The 21012-nt window shown below is 41.0% G+C and overlaps 1 protein-coding gene across 1 annotated transcript in view; it reads right to left on the bottom strand.

Moving 5' to 3' along the window:
* Nucleotides 1-21012, bottom strand: part of LOC148216940 (uncharacterized) — a 589705-nt gene that overhangs the window by 100620 nt on the left and 468073 nt on the right. The window lies entirely within an intron of this gene.

Genomic DNA, 21012 nt, shown 5'->3' with positions numbered 1-21012 from the left:
GAGTTGATGGAATCCAGCTTCTCCACTGTTCAGAAAAGCCAAGCCAACAGAGAGCCATGCTTCTCCAAAATCTCCTTCAGAGTGATCTTGATGTAGGAAAAAGACCCTGTAGCAAAGTCCAGCTAGGAAACTCACATTTCCAAGTCACCTTATATCGACAGTTTCCAATCCCAACCTCATACAACCAGCACAATCTTTCCTTCAGAAGTCCTATCTGCTTTTGTTGCCGACGGGTTCAGGCATGAGGAAAAGCGGGGAAACCACCAAAAATGGTGACCATTAGTCCAAGATCTCCCAGAGACACCAGGAGCTAACCAGTCCTCCAGTGCCTAAAAGATAAACTCTTGATACAGGAGGAATTGGAAATTTAGACTGTGGCCCTGCATTCCTCCACTTCAGTCCAATTGTAGTGCCATGAGGAAAAGAACAGGAGGGTAAGCAGCTGTGGCTTTAAATTTTAAAGATATGCTTGTTGACTTGATGTGTTATTTATTATTATTGTACCCTGTCTTGATCTCAGTGTTCATTTAAACATGGAAAAAACAACTGTTTTGATTTGGTTGGCTCTGCACTTGGTCTTAATAATAATTACCTATGTTGTTATTACTGCACTCTATACGTGCTCTTGCAGTGTGCTTGGTATGAGGGATCCTTCTTGTTTTCTTCGCCAAGGGACCTTTACATTCTAACTGTGCCTGAACACAGAAATGATTTAGCTTGTGAACGTGGGGAAATTAGCTTCTCTGCTCTTACTCAGAGAAATATTTGAACAGACATGGAGATGTCTTAATAAGCACAGTTCTGTCTGTCCAGCTCATCTGTACAGCTTCATATAAGATAAGAACTATTCAAATAAAGACAGATTGGAAAGTTTCAAGATCCTCAATCCCATCCAAAGATATCTGGGGCTAAGCATCTTACTGGAATGAGTCAGTATAGCACCTCCCATGCACACGCATTAGTTCTGGTCTCACTACTGCTTTTTTGAGAATGGACAGGATCTTGTCTTCTTCCTGGAAGCATTTATCATTTCTACTTTGTGTTGACTACTTTAATGAGCCAACAATGGACAAGGTTTCAGATGTTTAATAGTATCAAACTTCCATATATCTACGCCTCACCCTTGTTGATGTTTTTCAAATATAAGCTGGGAAGTTTTTGTATCAGCAGGAGTGTCAGGGACTGCCATAGACTCCACTGTCCCCCTGGAATTTAAGATGGAATTGATGTGAGTCACTTAATCTGCAAAGTGTTTGGCAAACTAGTAACTGTTGGAGGGTCCTTTTTGGCCATGATGCCACAGACCTCCCAGGAGAAGAATGCCCTTGGAGTGTTTCTCTGAATAAGCCCTGAAGGAGACTGCATTTGCCTACCTTTGGTCCAGCAGTGGCTCCCTGCTTGCTACCAGCAAAGTCCAATGGCCATTACCCTTTGGAGAAGATGAAAAGGTGTTCTTACTGTCCTGTGCCTCACAGCGCTTGCCTTTGGTTCATGCATGTTGATGATGGTGATGATGACATTTGGCACCGCTTCCACCTATGAACTGCTGTTGCTTCTGCTCTGTGTGCAGAATGTTGCTTCTGGAGGACATGAACTCAGTCTGGCTTATGCTTCATATCTGTGTGGCTACCACGTCCTTTTCAAGTCAGGCATGGGAGATGTTGGCTTGATCTGAGGGTCAAGAGTGACAGTGGTGGTTGTAGATCAAGAGCTCAATGCGGCATAGCTCCAGGAACTCTTAATTCCAGCAAAGTCAGCCCATGTTGTTAAATGTAGGTTCACAGTAGTCAAGAAAGGTAGGATCCAGTTCACAGCCACGGTAGCCAAAATGTGCTTTCCTCTCCATTTGCCCAAGGCAGGCTCTTCCTGACACCCATTACCACCCTAGGCCTTGTACTGGCCCTTAGCAAGAGGAAGCAGCAAAGTATCGGTCAACATAATGGGACAAAACAGCCCATCCTGTCAACTTCAAATGTTTATATAATAGTTCCAAGAGGGTTTTTTGTCCTCTGTTTATACATTTTCCTTTTGTGTCTTCTCCAGTAAGCAAACTTCAGAGGACCCTTCGCAATACTCACACACCCTTGCTTGTAAGGAGGAGAAAGGCCTGAGAATGAATCACTGGGAAAGCAGCCTATGGCCGGCTGGTCGTTTAATGAGGACCACCCTTGGCTTTCCGCATGTACCTAGTGCAAGAGTATGTCTGCACGAGGGTGGGAGAGTGCTTTGTTTGGTTGGAAACTGTTTCTGAGACACAATAGTGGAGGAGAGAGAGCCAGACACCAGGCCTTTGTGTGCAAATTTCCCAGCAGAGTGAAACTTCTTTCCACAAGTTAATTAAACAGGTTTGCAGTTCAGAGCCTGCCTAATGAGGTATAGTTCTTCATGAATGAGAGATTTGTCTCTAGCTATGAGGCAAAAGTCCAAAATATGTCAACAGCAATTACTGGAGGGCCAGGCAATTCAACATCTTACACAAATTGGAGGGGCAAGGATCCTTCCAAAGGCAGGGAGGCCATTGCATTGTATTCCCCCAACCTGGGGCCCAGGATGCAATTTAGCCAGAACCTTGGGCGGGGGAGGGGGTGGTAAAGCATGAGCTCCCTCAAGCCAATATTGTATCATAAAAGTGGTATAGCCCCAAACAGCATATTTATGAGCTTATTACTTTTATACCCTGCCTTTCCTCCAAGGCAGCATACAGACCACACACCCCTCCTGTAGATGTGTGTGTGCATGTTGTGGGTCATTAGTGCTTATTCACAATTTCTTCTGGGATGAGCATATGGCGTCAATCAGAAAGGAATAACAAGAAAGCCAGTGCTTACTTAACTGGAGGAAGCTTCCCATTGATTTATAATATGCTACGGAGATGTTCTTGTAGAATTTTGTTTCAAGTATTAGCACACAAATACCACATAATTGCATACACATACACAGAGATTATCTAGTTTTCATGTTTTGTGGATGATTCATCATCATGAAAAAACATATTGTATTCAATAAATAATTCATCGTTATTTCCTATTTACTTAACTTATTATTACTAGGTGTGCAATTTAGTCATTAAAAGTAACTTCCTCTTACATGGTATGAAAATGGCAATCACTAGTGACCCTTGTTTAATTAGGGCTTATTTAGATTATCATTTGAAGGAAGGGAGGAACAGAAGTGTCACTTGTCCATTGCAGGTCACCCAAAGATTTGCACTAGAGGTAGGATCCTCTTGTTGGGGTATCATATTGCCCAAGCTGTAATATTGTGATGCTGATAAAATGTGATCCTTGCATCTAAAAAACTCAAATGTCACCAAATAGCCAAGTTTCATGGAAAGTAACAAGGTAGTCATTAGAATATTCAATGGAGACTGAGGAGACCCAGGTTCAAATGTCATTAGGTAATCAGGTGCTAAACATCTCTCCATCTATCCTATGTCACATGGTGTGGATAAAATGGAGGAAGAGATCATCTTGTACTCCACATCCAGGAATTAAAACAAATATAAATGTAAGTATGATAGTAAAGAAACTAGCTGATAGTCTGGCTTAACTGTTGTGTATTATCTTTGAGAAATCTAGGAAAGCTGGTGAAGTGTCAAATAATTGAAGAAAAACAAATATTGACCTTTCTTCAAAAAGGGGAAAAATAAAAATCCAGTTATCTACAGACCAGTCAGCCTAACATTGATTCCTTGGAAAATTCTAGATCATAATGAGATTGACTTTGAAAACAGTTCAGTAATTACCAGAAGTCAGCATGGATTTGTCAAGAACATATCTTGCTGAGCTAACCTTTATTTTTTGATCACGTAACTTTAATGGATTTGGGGAATCCTGTAATCTTGATTTCATAGCAAAGCATTTGACAAAGTATTCCATGATATGCTTCATAGCAAGCTAGTTAAGTGAGGGCTGGAAGCATGACAATTAAATTGGCTTAATTGCTTAATCGGAATTACAATGCTAGCTTGAAAAATTACTCACCAATAATTTGTAATCAGACTGAAGAAAGATATCCATGGGGTGCCACATGTTCTGTCCTGGGTTCTCAGTATTTTATTAACAATTTAGATGAAGAGCCCAAGGAAATACTTGTTGAATATGCATTTGATAGAATTTGGGAGGATAGCTAATATCCTAAAAGACAGAAATAAAATTAAAATGAATATGGTGGGTTGAAAAAATGGGCTGAAAGTAACAGAATGACATTTAACAAAGACAAATGCTAAGTTCTTCACTGAAGAAACAAAAATGAAATGCACAAGATGAGGAAATATCTAGCTTGGTAACAACACTTTTGAAAAAGCAGGTGAAGCAGAAGCTTATTACAAACTGAGAATCAGCCACCACTATGATGTTACTGCAAAAAAGGCAAATGCAATTATAGGCTCTATCGATACAACTATAATTTCCAGATCATGAGAAGGAATAATTCCATTTTATTCTGGTCAGACACCATCTCAAGTACAGTGTCCTGTTGAAAAGGATTCAGAGAAATTGGTACAAATTTGAAGAAGACCAATAAAGACGTTTGGGATCTAGAAACTAAATCTTCCAGAGGAACCTGGACGTGTTTGATAGTACTCTTCAAATACCTGAAAAGACTTCATGCTGAAGAAGGCCAAGATCTATTTTATCTCTATTTTTATCATTCAGGAGATGAAATAATGTAATTAAGATACATATGGCAGATTCCAGTTGAATGGTGGGGAAAAAATACTGACCAGAAGCTCAGTCTCCCAGTGGGGCTGGTGACTCAGAGAAATGGTGGGTTCCACTAGACCAGGTGCGTTCAAGGGGAGGCTGGGAGGCATCTGCCTGGGTTGCAGTATTCTGAATTCCTGAACTAGGCAAAGGGTTGGTCTCAGTGGCCTAAATGGTCCTGTTAGTCATTCTGGCTTCGATGTTCCTTATTCGGAATCCTGTGAGAGTGAAATATCCAGTCTGCTCCATCATCATTCTCGGAGGGCTTCATTTTAATCCGTTGTCAGTGCATGTGTGTGTGCGTGTGTATTTGGAGTGAGGAGAGACATTGGTCATTGGTACACTTAAAAATCACAGGCATTGGTAAAAAAGATGTGCCATTGAGAAGCAATGTGCCAAGAGGCAAGCAATTCTGGCCTGTTGACTTTCGAACTTTCTGGCTAACCAAGTAGTGGACGCCATGCCTCCTCCCTCCCCAAGACCACCCCTTCGCCCGAATGATCTGAGGTGGTTTGGGCTGGCTCTAATGTTTGGACTGCAGGTGAGAAAGCAAAGAATTTGACCTTGGAATAAATAAGACCGCACACCACACATGCAATCAGAATAACCAGCAGCTGATACGATATTCTCAAATTAAAATTCTAGTATATTCACTGGGTCTCTTTCTACACAACTTGTAGTTTGCTACATCTACCCACGAGGAGCAGTGCAGTCTGATACTACTTATGCTCTTCACCCCAAAGTAAGTGCCACTGATTTCAGCAACAGCTGTTCTCCAGCAACTGTGCCTTGAATCACAGTCTACACCAAAACAAAACAGCTCTGTGCAACAGTTCAGATTTGAAGGCAAAAATGTCTGTGGCACATTTGTGCAGCACCTGTTGGTCTGTCCTTAAAGAAGCTTCAGAACAGATGCATTTGGTTCAAGGTGTTGACAACAGGTGCTACGTGCATGTCCAAATTACATCACTATGAGGGGAAGAAGCCAGCACAATTTGACTGAGTCCTGCCTCTGTTCTCCTCATCCTCAATTACACTGATGACCCTGTACAACACCCACCCAAACACCCACCCACGCATTTATGAATTGATCCAAAATATGATGGAAAGGGGATATTACTTACAAGAAGAAAACCAGGGGTAAGATACACAAACAGATCTATATTATTTATAATTTTAGTTAAAAAATAAAAAGAAAAGAAAGCTAATTAGAGGGTACTTTAACAATGGAGGGATCCTAAATAAAAGGTATGTGGTATAATTAAAAAATAAGTGTCGTTAAACAACATTTTAAAATGGTATGTGTGTCTGTATATGTATATATCTGTATGTATGGGTCTGTGTGTGTGAAAACGCAGGAAGGGAAGGGGTAGCAAAAGAGAGAAATAGGACTTTGGACAATGAACTAATTCAAGGAGAGACACTTAGGAATGAGAATAAGAACAATGAGTAAAAAATAAATCAATTGGTCATTTGCCCATGGCATACCAAAAAAAATCTGCCTCTTGTGGAGATTATGCAGTCTGATACTTATCTCATTTTTCACTTTTGTGGTCTTGCCACACAGACTGAAGACTGCAGTTAGGCAGAAGATTGCAAACCTCACTTCAGCAGACCTGGCAATTCCTGAACCCAATACAGTCTGTCTCTCTGTCTCTCTGGTAATTACAGGGCCTTAATAAAAAGAAAATTCATCAAAAATTGCAGGGTAAGTGGATGCTTACAGGTTCAGAAGTGGTATGCTGTGGACCCCTCTTTTGTTGAAGGAAAAAAATGTGGCAATATCCACAATGTCCTGTGAAGACCAGGGAATGGACAGAAGAAAGTTCTAACCCTATTTTGGCCACCCCATAGTAAATCCCATCTAGGCTTCAGACACTGATGTCTTTTAGATGCCAGGAACTTGAAAAGTAGTTCCCAATTTACATTGGATCTGTAATACCACCAGTTTTTAAACCATAGTTGGTTTCTGATCAAAGGCATCACTGAAGGACAGTAGGCTTATTTGCACAGCCCAGTTGCCTCATCATCAGAACAGGCAGGAAACATTCTCTGGAGGGCCGAAAAGCATGGCATTGCCTTCGATTAACTCCCCAGTCACTGTCAAAGTGATGTCAGAGAATGGATGACGACACCCCATGCTCTCTTCATCTTGGCCATGTCCTCCTCCCCAAGAGAAAGTCCTCCACCTGTCTCCATGCCATTCGGTCTCCATATCCACCACCAGGACACCTGTATTAGCAGAACAGGACAGAGGGTGGGGTGCAAAGTGTATATAAACTCCACCTCTACTGTTCTTCCCCCTGCCCAAACACACAGCCCAACCACAGTCATTGTTCAATTTATTAGTATTTATATTGATTCATGTAAATTATTAAATGAATTTGTTATATATTACTTTATAAAACTAATATAGTTTAATAGATGCATTAAACTCTAAGATATATGTTATCGCAACTGTGTATAGGATAATTAGATTGACTATTTTATATATGAAGTACATCTGAAACACATTTAAAACTCACTCATTCAAGACACAGACAAGTAGCAGATCACTGAGAAAAGTGTGGGTTTTTAAAATATTTTTAAAAAATGAAAGCATGGACACTAAACAAACACACAAAGACTAACAGGGATGAAAGACAAATAGGACTGCAGTAACATACTGATTTGGGCAAAGGTGAGATAACACATAAGAGATAAGAAGCAACACCAGCAGAACAGAAGGGTCTTCCCAACCCCCCAACCCCACCTCCCACCCCCGCATGGGAAAAGCTTCAAAGCAAGCAAATCCTAGCCAGTCAAGTTCACGTATTTGTTCAGTTATTTTATATCCCATCTTTTGTTCAGGAGCTCACAATGTTTTGTTTTTTAAGCTGGAATGCTGAACTTTATATTTACTATGAATACAAATTCAATCATGTGATAAAATATAGTGCTGTAAAATAAATTACACCATGTGTCCTGCATTTTCAATTAGCACCTGGAAGAGGGGCTGCTTAGACAAGTAGCTCTTCCTAGTTACTCTTGCAAGTGGTCAGATACCAGACTTTCTGCTCTAGCCCCAATTAGACAGTTATTTCCCTCTTTTGCCGTGGGAGGAGCCCAATGCCTGCTAGACACTTAATCCTCATTAATGTGTAACCTTCCCTTGCTGATGCCTAAACTGAACAGCTCCTGGGGTGGAGGGGGAGAGAGAGGTGGCAGGGCTGTAAAACTGGCCCAATGAAAGCAACCCCTTGGTGAGTTGAACGCCAGAGACCATCCCACTGCTTGGGCTCCTGGGGCAGATTGGGGAAGGACCCCCGGGGCTGTAAGTGATTAATGGGGAGAATTTTAATAGACACGATCTTCTTTATTTCAGTCCTGGAGCCACCTTAATGTCCTCCTGCTTTGGTATCTGTCCTGCAGATGCTAAATTAGCTGGCAACCCAAGAATTTCAGAAAACATCATGTAAAAATGTTAACAAATACAAAACATGTACAGAGAAGAAACCTAGAGTTTTACTGCTGAAGTCAATGGGGCCCATTAAAACTCTCTTAAGACATGACGCGTGCTGGCTCACCAAAAGTTATTCAGAAAGCCAGAATCTGCCTTCCCATCAGTTCAGAGATCAAGTTCTGATCCAGAGAGAAGGGATCAGCTTTGCTTGAAAGAATCTACCCAGAACTAATGACCTAGAGAAGGGCAGCAGTTCCAAGAAGATCTACATTCCTGAGCACTAACTGTATAATCTTAGTTCACTTACTCCACTGATAGATATTATATTTCTGTACCAATTCTTTCTTTTTCTTTTCCTTGTTTGTTCATTGTTCATTTTTCTTTTAAAAAGCAATCAATATATAAATTAAAAAGATTATACATTCCTTTGGATAGGCTACTTACCTAAACTTATATCTAAGTAACATACAGTATATTGTAATGAGTTTTTTCATTCATATCAATGTCAGACCTCACCCCACAGCATTTTCTGTAAATGTAGGCTACAAAGTGCTTTGAAACCTCTGATTCAATCTGCTTTCTTCCATACATTTCCACTTCAGTTCAAGAATTTACTTTGACAGGCTGATCCAGCTGAAGTTTCATTTAATCAGATTGCCTGCTTTGTGTAATGTCCTTTGTCCAAGACTTCATCTTCTCCATCTGCAAAAGTAGACTACATCCTTGGCTATCTTCAACATCTCGGCTGCAAATGGCAGTAACAGTTGTGTAGCCTGCAAGTTTCTTGCAGGCCACCACCACTGCTGCTATGGGTGAAAAGACAGTAGTCAGCTGCTTCTGACTGACCCACCTGACAGTCTCCACTCGTAGATTCTGCCCTGCCTTTAGCTTAACCTCCATCCATATATCCCGTCAGTCTGGGATAACTGCTTTGTGGCATCTGAATTTCAAATGTGCTGGGGTGTTAGGAATCTCCCTCTCTCCCTCCTTCTCTTTCTCTTACAAATGTAGAGTCCAAGCCCATCCAAAAACTTTCCTAGCCTTTTAATTGCAATCCAGTTATTTTAATTGGCACACTCGCGTTTAGAAATGAATTCTTTTCATTCTGCTTTAGGAAGTTTGTCTCCATTGGTGCATTAAGTCCCTTGGCTGGCTTTTGTTAATCCTAGAAATGCCACAAGTTCATATGTTCCAAATGTGAGCATTGTTTTAATTCAGTTTTAGTCTTTTCATTCAGCACTCCACATCAAGGAGACAATTTTCTTGAAGAATCCCTTTTATAAGCAATTAATCTGCAATTGTATTGAAACAGCTCTCTCCATTAAAATGACTTTTTAGATTCTTTTAATGATATGTTTCACTGACATCAAACTATCATCTAACATTGGAACATACAAAACAACTTTAATAATTAGTTCAATTGTTTCTTATTTTTTCAGTTTCCAATGCACTCTTACAGTTCTTTTGCCTTCAGCAAAGACGTTCATCTGCTAAATAAATGGCCCAAATGGGTCAGTGTCCATTTCAGTGAATTGATCCAGGTCCAGTCCCTTAGTAAATTAATTACTGGTTGTGCCATGGTAAATGCAGGTCCCTTTTTAATGTTTTTCAGAGTTGGCTGCAAAAGTCTTACCTTAGACAATGCAGTAAAATTTAGCCAACTTTATTGCTCTGTCACCTGGATGAATCAACCTATTGATGAATCAACACCCATGGAATGTAGCTCGGCTGGTTTCTCAACAGCAGTTCTTTTTCTACGGGAGCACTTAATTTCCTTTTGCTTATGGCTGCTGCAGAGTTAGAAATGAATTGTTTTCATTCTGCTTTAGGAAGTTTGTCTCCATTGGCGTATTAACTCCCTTGGCTTTTATTAATCCTAGATATGACTCCTCCATTCTCTTCTGAACATTCTTCACAATTCTTCTAAATATTTTTTTCAGTAACTGCAAGTTGGGATCTTCTCTTGTTTCTAGAACATCTACAACAACTTCAAAACATTATGGGGGTTGTTTAACATTAGTTTACTGAAGACTGCTTGAGGTAGAGTTACCCCTTGAACACCTAATGGGTATGATCTACCTAGAATCTCTTTATCTCATCTTGTTATTACAGATCCACATAACAAAGTGATGAAATGATAGATGATTTCTCATACAGTGTCTTATTCTTAAGTTAACCAAAATTAAATAATTTACCATCAAACTATTTTTCACTATTTCTGTCCTAATCTACATGTTTCATTTATTTAATCACAACTGCTTCACTCATACAACTCAAAACAGCTTACGGTATAATATAGAATACATACAATTCATTATAGTAAATAAAAAATTATTAACATTATATAGCAACAATAATAAATACTATAATAAATAATAAATATTGTGGAGTCCTTGGGGTTCTCTGAGCTTGGTTGTTTTCTTGCAAATGTTTCGTTACCCAGCTAGGTAACATCTTCAGTGCTAGAATGGAGTGGGGTTTGCTCTCTGTTTATATACAGCATAGTATAATAAAGCCTCTTGCATTGCAGAACAGTTCTGACATTTAGGAAAGACCCAACTGTGACACACACACCCTCCAGTCTAATGAAATTTTTTGCACGTGGGTCTGCCTTTCAAAACAGTTTGGGAATTATTTTCAAATGCAAGGGATTTCAAACTACATTCTTTTCAAATATATTTTTTCTGTATATTTGCCTGTAACTCTGTTGTTTGAGGGCAGAATATACTTTAGTGAAAGTAGCCTGTTTTGTGGGATACATCTGTACCTAATTTTAAAAGTTGAAGGGTCTTTAGAATCCAAGAGTTGGCACCACTGAGGCCATCAAAGCCAACCCCTCCTCACTGTGGGAATCCAAATTAAAGCCTCTGCTTGAAGACATCTAACCAAGGGGCACCCACCATCTCTCTGAGGAAATGGTTCTCCTGCTGAACTGCTGTGAGGGTTGCATGCCATGACTACAGTCTTCTTAGCTGGACAGCAGCCGAGCAACTCTCAAGGCAGGTAAAGTCCTCAGGAACACCCTTCTTGCAGGAAAACACTGACTGAACCCCCATCACTGCAGAGCCAGCAAGGTCAGGAAACAGTATGAAGCACTGGGCTCCGAAGGGTTCCCAATTCCTCTGCCCCTGAGCAATGAACATTATATTAGTTTGAAGCTGGCTGTATAGCATGATAGCCTGATCCGGTGTGCCTCTGAGGTGGAGCTGGCTGCAACTTCTAATGTCATGAGAAACCAGCTTCTCCCTTCAGGATTTACAGAGAGACACGTCCTTAAGCCTGCACCTTATCCCTTCTGAGAACCTTCATATGCTTGGGCTCACCTTCTGTCTGTTCTTTGGCTACATAACCTCTGAGTATCCTTGCTTGCTATAAGAGCATCCAAACAGTTCACAACTCATAATAAAGCAAAGTGTCTTTTTCTTGTTTAATCCTTATGGTAAAACTGTTCTCCACATTTTATGGTTTTATTTTAGGTTTGCGAAGTCTCGAGAAACATAGCTTGGGTCAGAAAGGGCCCAGCAAGACTCCAAGGGCAAGAGAGGAAAACACTCTGGTTGCTCAAACTGACAACTCTGACTGTAGGCAAGTGGGGTTGTGCAGCTTCTGCTTAGCTTTTTGAAAACTGACGAGCACTATGAACTTCCCAGCTGCAGTAGCAACATCTAAGGGAATTAGGGCTGCTAAATGTCAACAAATTGATCCAGCAGTGTTAGCATTCCACCCCTTTAAAAGTTGAGATGTTTTTAAAAGCATGACTAGAGAAGCTTTTTCTATTTTAGCCAATAAAGGTAAAAAACACCCAATCAGATGATTCAGCTTTTTCAGACTGTTCCGTCCCAAAAAATCTTCCTGCTGTTTCATAGTCTACTGAATAAATAGGTACAAAATAAAGTTAAGCTGCAGGAAATATTTATTTTTATTTATTACATATTTCTGTGCCCCCATAATCAAAAACGCCCTTAGCATCTTATACTGAAAGAGTACAAATTACAACATCCACATACAAAGATAAAAATGACAATACCAAAATAAAATCACACAATAAAAAATAAGAATAAGAATAAATAAGGATAATGATGGCAACATCAAAACAGGGGAAGACTCTTTGAAACAGCTTGGTCTTAAGAGCTTTTGAAAGGCCAGCAAAGAGGCTGCCAGCCCACTCTCCACAGGAAGGCGATTCCACAACGTTGGCACTGCCACAGAAAAGCAGCACCTCCTCGCCTCCGCCCCCTGGACCTCCCAAATGTGGAGGATTTGCAGCAGTTTCTCCCTGGTAGATCTAATCAGTCAGGGCGAAACTGGCTGGGCAAGGTGGTCCTCTAGGTGACCAGGTGCCGAGTCATAAAAGACAGTATAGGTTAAAGCCAGCACCTCAGATCAAACCCCAAAACCCGTCAAGAACAAATGCTGGGTCTACAAAACTGGTGTTATGTGCTCCCAATACCAGGGGCCCAAAAGTACGTGAGCCACTGCATTTTGAACTAGCTGCAGTTTCCCAATATTATTTAAGAGTAGCCCCAAGTGAAGCGCATTATAGTAGTCTAGGCACATGGTGGTAAAGCATGAGTTACTGTAGTCATGTCTTCCCGCCCCATGTAAGGTCACAACTGGTGCACAAGCCAAAGACAGGCATAGGCCCCTTCTTTGAATGCAGAAGGACTCCCAAGTGGTGAATCTGCTCCCTGAGGGGCAGTGTCACCCATCAAGGAGTAACTATGGCGAAAGCAGAGAACTCAATGTAACAACAGCAACCCTGGCTTGCAGGAATCAACGTCAGTCTCTCTCTCCCATCCAGAGCCTGACAGCCTCCAGGCACCAGGGAAGTCATTAATGTGCAAGTCATATATGGGCTCTGTTGCTGTCCACCACGTCACTCTCCTTTTTGTAGATACATTCCATCATGGTGGCAAGCAATCTTAAAAACAAATTCTCATCGGAAATACAAAAATTAAAACACAGAGCAACCAAGGAAGATGTCACTATCGCTGGTTGTTAGCTGGCTATTATCTTATCTTGTCAATTAATTCCTCTTCTTCTTGGAAACTCCAAATAAAGGGCCAAGTACATAAATTGGGGTTCTCAAGTGAGATGCACCTGGGACAAGTTCAGGCAATGATAACTCTTGAAGAAAGAATTCTTGACACAGAATTACAAACAGAATATACCAAGTTGTCCCTCAGAGGTCAATTAAGCCCAGCAAATTTCATTTTAAGTCAGCATTATATCTGGCCTGAGTTCCAAACAGAAAACTTTAGAGGGCCTTTACACTATTGTGGTTGAATATTTTTACCCTCATCAGTGTTGGAGGTTGGAGGCAAATGCCACAGAATCCTCTACACAGAAAGGCTTTGTTCCTGCAGAGATGGGAGCATTGAATCCTGGGGTCCTATCCTGCTGTCCTGCAATTTTTATCAAGATACCAGCAATGCGCTATTAATGCCTCTTGTTAGCCCATATCCAGGTCAGACAGAAGAATTCAATGTGCAGCTGCTTTGGGCAAATAACTCTTGCTGTTGCAAAGTTCATACTTGTAGCCTGTAAATTAATTGCTTATGTCAGGAAACAGGGCCTTTTATCATGCCTGTTACATTGTAATTTGTATTACATAACTGTTGTTTTAAAAAATGAGGTCTGGCCAGCGACCTGTAATAAAGTTTGACTTGACTTGGCAGGGTGTGGTAGACTGGTCCACCCAGGAGACAGCCCACCTTCTTATCTTTTTTTTTTTTTTTTAGTAATTGCTATCTTACAAAGGTTTTGGCAATTTAACATATTCCTGCATATGCTGTCCATCCCCAGGCTTCCGGGTGAGGACCATGGTGAACTAAGACATCTCCAAGGGAGCAGAGATGGCGCTGTGGTGCAGACTAGTGGCCAGACAACAAGTCTGGGCCAGGTGAGCCTCTCTGGATAAGGAGAAACTGAGAGATCACCCACCTGCACTCCAGATGGCTACTCCTCATGAGGAGACTGCAGGATTTGAAGATCCTTGCAGTCAACTCATGAGTCGAGCGGCCGGGAGACAAAGGAGAGTCATTTAGCTTGCAGCTGCAGCGGGTCTTTAAGGACACTGGGTTCGCCCAAAACCTCACTTTCTTAAACAACTTGGATACAGCAATTTTAAAGATAGAGATCTTCAGACCAGCAGGACAAAAAAAACAAAAAACAAAACACTCAGTGAGTCACCCTTCATTCTGAATCAAAGAAAAGAAAAGAGTAAAATCCAGCCTCCTGGATTTTTTCCCTTTTATTTCTGTGCATGTGTATTATTATAGATTTTAATTGTGTATTTATTTATTGTTTTAATGTGTTGTGAGCCGCCCAGAGTCCCCCATTGGGGGTAGATGGGTGGGGGACAAATTTAATAAATAAATTAAATAAATAAATAAATAAATAAAATAACAGTTTTAAGAATTTAAAAACAGCAGAAAAGAGCTTAACAAGACTTTGATCTAAGAAAGTTTTAAATGGACAAAGGGGACAGTTAAATTTTAAACATTAGAATTTTGGCAAAAGTGCTTTTGGCATACTTTTGAAATAATTAAATAAATAAGCCATACATTTGTAGGAATATTGTTTGTTTAGAATTACAGCAAAGAGACAATTGATGTTTTTTTTTTTAGATTTTTTTATCCTGCCTTTATTATTTTTTATAAATAACTCAAGGTAACGAACATATGTAATGCTCCTTCCTCCTCCTATTTTCCCCACAACAACAACAACCCTGTGAGGTGAGTTGGGCTGTGTCAGAACCTGCATCACCCAACTGTTGTTGTTTTCCATTGTATTGCATTCGTTGAGAGTTGGATTGATTTGTTTCTGCCACTTGTAACTAAGGAGGGGAGGGGGTTGCTGTTAAAGGTTGTAATGGGAGCTGGGAAGTAGCTTAACCATATATGGGCAATTTAAACTGGCTTGATTGCCAGCAAGGCAGCTGGGGCCCAAAGAGCCAGGAAGGAGCTTGGGTAGGAGGGGGAGGAAGGAAAGAGGTCACCACCAGGTGGAGAAGAATCGAGATGCCAGGCAATAAGGGGAGGGGGGATAAATAGAGGGAAGTTTACCCAAGGCTTTAGTTTTAGCAATGTTCTGTTTACAAGCTACATGTACCACGTAATAAAGAAGTATTTTTCTGAACCAAGCCTGGTTGCGTGAGAATGCTTCAGAACTGGGAGTTGGACATTGTGGACTTGACAGGCTGAGAGAGAGGGACAGGCCCAAAGTCACCCAACTGGCCTTCATGCCTAAGGCAGGACCAGAACTCACAGTTTTTATTTTATAATAAGAACACAGTTTATTTTACAAAATAAAGAGATAAAGGAAATTTGAGACAGACTATGTGACCAGTGTCAGTTTCAGCCCGGCTCAGCGCATGCCAGTCAAGCTAGCCGCCATTTCGCCCAGCTAGGTTCAAGCGCACCTGGTCAGCTTCCTTGCCTCAGGTGCAGGTGATAGAAAGAGGAAGTGCTAACTGCAAGTTAACTGCCAACAGGTGGCGGCAATCAGCCCGTGGCAAGGATTCAATTACCTTGTAACAAGCAGGACTTCCCCCAGCCACTGCAGGCATGCAGCCAACAATAGAAACAAACAGCTGCGCAGTAGCACTCAGCCGCCCATCAAGCGCAATCGTGAGTCAGCCTCAGGACAGCCTCAAGACAGCCAAGAAACAAAGGACCCTGACTGAACCTGCCATTGGACTGAGGCGGGGAGAGCTGGGGGACGAGAGGCGGACAGGGGCGGTCTCAGGTGGGACTTGCAAAGCATGGGAACGGAGAACCTATAAAATGCTATGTAATCTGCCAAGTAACCCTGGCTTTGTTTGTAACCACCTGCATTACACCCGAGTAAACTTCTTTGACTGAACCTATGTTTCGCGAGAGTTTCATTCGGTGCTGAACATGGCAACTCTTACAACCAGAACTATGGAGTGTTAGAAAGGACTAAAGCCTTAAGAATACAGAAAAGGCAAAAAATTCTTCAAAATGCAAAGGAATGAGGAGGATTGGGATTGCCTGATTTGAAAATGTACTTTGCAGCCTGCTGTTTGGTTTGGATGAAATAATAGATGTTGCTGAGAAACAAGAGATTTTTAGAATTAGAGGAGCACAACCTGAGATTTGGATGGCATGGTTTTCTGTGGTACAATAAAGTTAAGGTTAATGTAGATTTTAAAAATCATTATGTTAGATGTGCCATATTGAGAATATGGAATAGATACAAACCCAGGCCATGCCAAAAAACACTTTTGTCAATCTCAGCACAAGAAGCATTTTATAGAAAAGAAACAGCAGGCAAAGAAAAATGGTTAACAGATCGAGAGTTGTTAGAACAAGAACATGAAGAATACAAGATGAAGTCAAGAGATCAACTGACTGCAGAGGGATTTCGTTTTCAATGGTTTTCATATGCATAATTAAGAGAAAGATTTAAAGTAGACAAAAGGATATTTGGAATTGAACAACATAAGAAAGCATTTGAAACTGAATTATGTGCAAATGATGAACATGTAATTGCTAAAATGTATAAGCTTCTACTGAAATTTGAAACGGAAGAAGAACAAGTTAAAGAGTGTATGATAAAATAGGCTAAGAACTTTGGTTATAACATACAGATGAAACAATGGGAAAACATATAGCTGAAAGGACTGAAATTCACATTATGTTACAATTTAAAAGAGAATTTTTATAAAATGATGTACCATTGGTATATGACACCAGAAAAACTTTCTAGAATGTATAAAGGTACTTCAAATCTATGTTGGAAATGTGGAAAACGTGAAGGGTAATTCTATCATGCTTGGTGGGACTTGTAAAAAAGCTAGAAAATTTGGGGTCCAAATACATACAGTGATACAAATAAAGATTAATATTCAGCTGAAACCAGAACTTTTCTTGCTGGGACTAATGGACAGACAACTAGAAAAAACTCCAAACAAACATGGAAGATTGTTTTTGTACATGGTAACTGCAGTGAGATTGTTCAGAAAGACTCTGAAATACTCACAACAGAGGAATGGTTGGTGAAGATGGTAGAATTTGCAGAGATGGCAAAAATGACTTGTTTGATTAGGGAAAAGACAACAACTACATTTGTTAGTGATTGAAAACCCTTTATGGACTTTTTGCTGAAAACGGAAGAAAATGAACTTGTGATTTAGGGGTTTGACAATTAGAAAGTGTAGAAGATGAAAAGAAGGGAACCACAATATAATCTCAGAGAGAGAGAGAGGATAAAATATAAATGCATTTATAACTGCTGTAAAGAAGATCAGAAGCTGCTTCTTTATCTTTTTTCTTTATTTTCTGTCTCTTCTCTTTTATTTCTTTCTTATTATCACTTTCCTTTCTTTTTTCTCCTTTAAATTTGTATTGTTTTTATTTTGTAAAAAAATTCTTCAATAAAAATTATTTTTTAAAAAAAGAGACACTGTCCATTCCCCCAGACATTTTTGATTCTGTAGTAGATTCCATTTCTGTACTGTTATTTTTCTTACTTTCTAATATTTATGAGAGATGGTGTTTGTTTCATAAGAATATGTAAATCATAGGAGGAAGTCTATTTCAATAACATTATCACAATTTGTTTTACTAATTTCTCTTGGGGAATTATTTAATTTATGCATTTTCCTCTGAGTTCTTTTTCAGGTTTGACAAAAGGACTTAGCTAAAAAGTAGAGATGTATATCGGGGACACTTTGGAACCAGCTCCAGTTTTTCAGGGAGGAGAAGATGGATCTGAACCTGTTCTGTTCCATTTCCAGACCGGATCTGTTTCTCCAAAGCTCCATCACACTGTGACATCCCTTGTGTCATTAAAGATAGGTAATTGGGTAGCTAATAGGAACATTATTAGAAGGAATTGACCTGGGAACTGGAGTTCCAAATACTATAGATATAGAAGGAGTAGCTAATAAATTGGATAAAACGACTGCAGAAATCCAGAAGCTGGGCCAACCAATTTCTGCCTCTTTAACTACCGGGAGTCCTCGACTCACAACAGCAGTTGGGACTGGAATTTCCATTGCTAAGCAATGCAATCATAAAGCACAACCACATCACTTAGCGATAGCAATCCCTGCAGTCCCAGTGGCCATCGTTAACCGAATCCCACAGTCATTAGGCAAGGCAACTTCCTGCCGATTTCCCACAACCAAGTCAGTGGAGAAGCCGGCAGGAAGTGGCAAATCCCAGGTGGCTTGCAGGCAGGCTGGCAAGCAGATAAGTGGCTATTGCTGGGGGGGGGAGTGCGAGGGGGTGCGTGACAGGGCTCAGGGAGGGTGCACTAGGGTGCACAGGGGTGCATGAGTGTGCAAGGGAGGCACAACAAGGCTCTGGGAGAGTGTGCAAAGGTGCGAGGGAGGTGCAAGTGCAAAGGGGCTGGGGGAGGGTACCTGGGTGTGGGAGACTTACCCAACAACTTGCAACCTTTCGTGTATTATTTTTCTTTGTTTTTTATATTTAGTTAATTAAAAAAAATTAAATGGAGTTGTCAGATTTTTCAAATTGATGTATTAATTACTACTGTATGGCTTTCTTGTCATTTAAAGATTAATGTTATATCTTTAAAAGTACATGTAGACATAAAATCACATCCTCACTGTATTGCCATTGTATTAATGTCACTCATTGTACTGCATTAATTTCATTAATTTTAATGTTCTCATTGCTTCATTGATTATTATTAATTATTATGTACTGAGAGTTAATGCTGAGGAATGAGTGACTCAGTTTGGGTTAGTTTTGTCATACCCTTTCCATAATTCAAAAGTACGGAGAGGGGGGACATTACAGGGTGAGTTAATGGTCAGATGTTAAAGGGTGGAAGTGTTGCATTTGTGAAAGTGAGATATGATTGTGCATACTTGAGCACAGAAGTTCAGAGACATTCCAAGATAGACCAAGCTGCAAAGGGATAAAAAATTCTTGAACCTATCATTCCAACAAGTTTATTATCCTCCCTAAAGCAATAATATGAGCATGGAGCATAAATAGGAACACCTCATGGATGTCCATAAAGATGAGTGACCTCTGCGGACTGATGGAGAATCTTTGGTCCATCTTTGATCAAGGTACCACACTGAGGTAATTCAACACTGCCTATAAAAAGGAAGCTGAAGAGAAGCAAAGCCTGCAGTCCCATCTTCCATTCCACAGAAAATTGTCTCTGAGAGCTTTCCCGGGCTCCCCTCCCCCTGCCTCTTGTGGCTTGGCCAAGAACAAGAATGATCCACGTTTTGGTATGGAGGGTCTGTGTGACTGAGAGAGTGAATGGGAAGTACTTAAATTGCTCATACAAGCCTACTGATGGATGCCAGCTGCTGCTGAGTGTTGCTCACTGAATTGGGTCTGGTGCTGCAAAAAAGATCCCTAATAGCAGAGGTCAAGCCTCTCGTAACATAAATTTGTAACACTCTTCTGAGACAGTGCTTGCAGGGCTGAATGCAAGGCTGGTGGCTTCCCACTAGCACAGCACAGGGTGAAAGCAACTCTGCGAGTTTGGCTAAGGGCAAGACCCAAGACTTTTTCTTCTGCAGAGCCTGAGCAAATATCCGGTGGACATTTTGTCCTAGCAAGGCCCTGTCCTGTCTTCAGGTGGGGGCAATGTTCTCCTGTATTTTGATTATTTTTAAGCATTGCTATACGGAACTGACTGCTTCATAATTGGATATTTTATTTTGTCCCCACGACTGTGAGTTTGTGGCAACCTGAACTCACTGTGTACTCAGCATCCTGTGTAAATCAAAAACATCAGTTTCATCCTCCTTCCATGCTCATTTCTAGTTTTATTTTCCTGCTTTGTCCAAGATCTCTTCAGCTAAATATGTTGGTGCTTGTTCTGAGTTTTTCTATCAGAGCTACACTTAGTCTTTTAAGGAAACTCTAACACAGAAAATCCAGAGTTCTGCATACAATGAATTTATTGATAGATTTATCCCACTAGCTGTATTTACCTGTCAGCCCTAATGACACTAATGGGCTCTTTCAAGGACTAATGAGAATTGCGATGGCTCATGTGTGTTTCCAGTGGTGCTGCTGAGCACCACTGACTGCGTATGGGAACTGGGCTTGGGCCCTTTAAGATGTTAATTGCGCTCTCAGAGCTGCCTTAATGGCATCGCTGCAGTATGGGAATAATTCTTGTCTGTCACCCAGCCATTTGCAAGGCTTCTAGTGGAGCCAGGGGAGAGGGGGGAGGGGAGGGGAGGGGAGGGGAGGGGAGGGGAGGGGAGGGGAGGGGAGGGGAGGAAGGGTTGTAGTTGTATCCTTGTGCCTTCACACACACCCCTTTCAGTCACGTGTGATAGGTTCCTTAGTCCAAAGGAGGCACTTGGAAAACAAATCTCTCTTTCCCTATTGCACCTAGGTATTCTTTCTTAGTGTGCAGGTCAGTTGGGGTGGAAGAAGCCTGCTGCTCCCCTGCCCAGGCAGCCCCACAGAGCAGACCAGCCCTGATCTTGACCTGCTTTTCAGGTGTCTTCCCCTGATTGCTCTGATGATGCTTGCCATCTGCTTCAGCCTCCAGAACTTATTCTCTATTCTTGCACAACATCTTTTTATCTATTTCCAACTCAACCATCCAATTTCATTCACTGCTTCTATTGCCCATCTAGACCCGACGACCCCTCACCCTCACAGCCAACTCCTGATCCATAACTGTTAAGCTGGCTTAATGTTTCCCAGAGAACTGAAACCTTATTGCTGCACCTCTGGCTAAGAATCTTGTCTTCTCCCAATAGTTTCTACCCGTTCAATTTGGTCTAGTAGACTGGGGATGCTGTCGATCCCGTCAGCTAAGGAATGTTGGCTGGTGGGACTAGAAGATGTGGCTTCTCGGCAGCAGACATGGCCCTCTGGGGCATCCTTC

The sequence above is a fragment of the Python bivittatus genome, unplaced genomic scaffold, assembly GCF_059951505.1.
Source record: "Python bivittatus isolate LINGU-HERP-01145 unplaced genomic scaffold, Pbiv_v1 ctg000040_np1212, whole genome shotgun sequence".
In the NCBI taxonomy this organism is placed as follows: Eukaryota; Metazoa; Chordata; class Lepidosauria; order Squamata; family Pythonidae; genus Python; species Python bivittatus.
The sequence above is the reverse complement of the archived record's forward strand: the minus strand, read 5'-3'. Positions and strand labels throughout refer to the sequence as shown.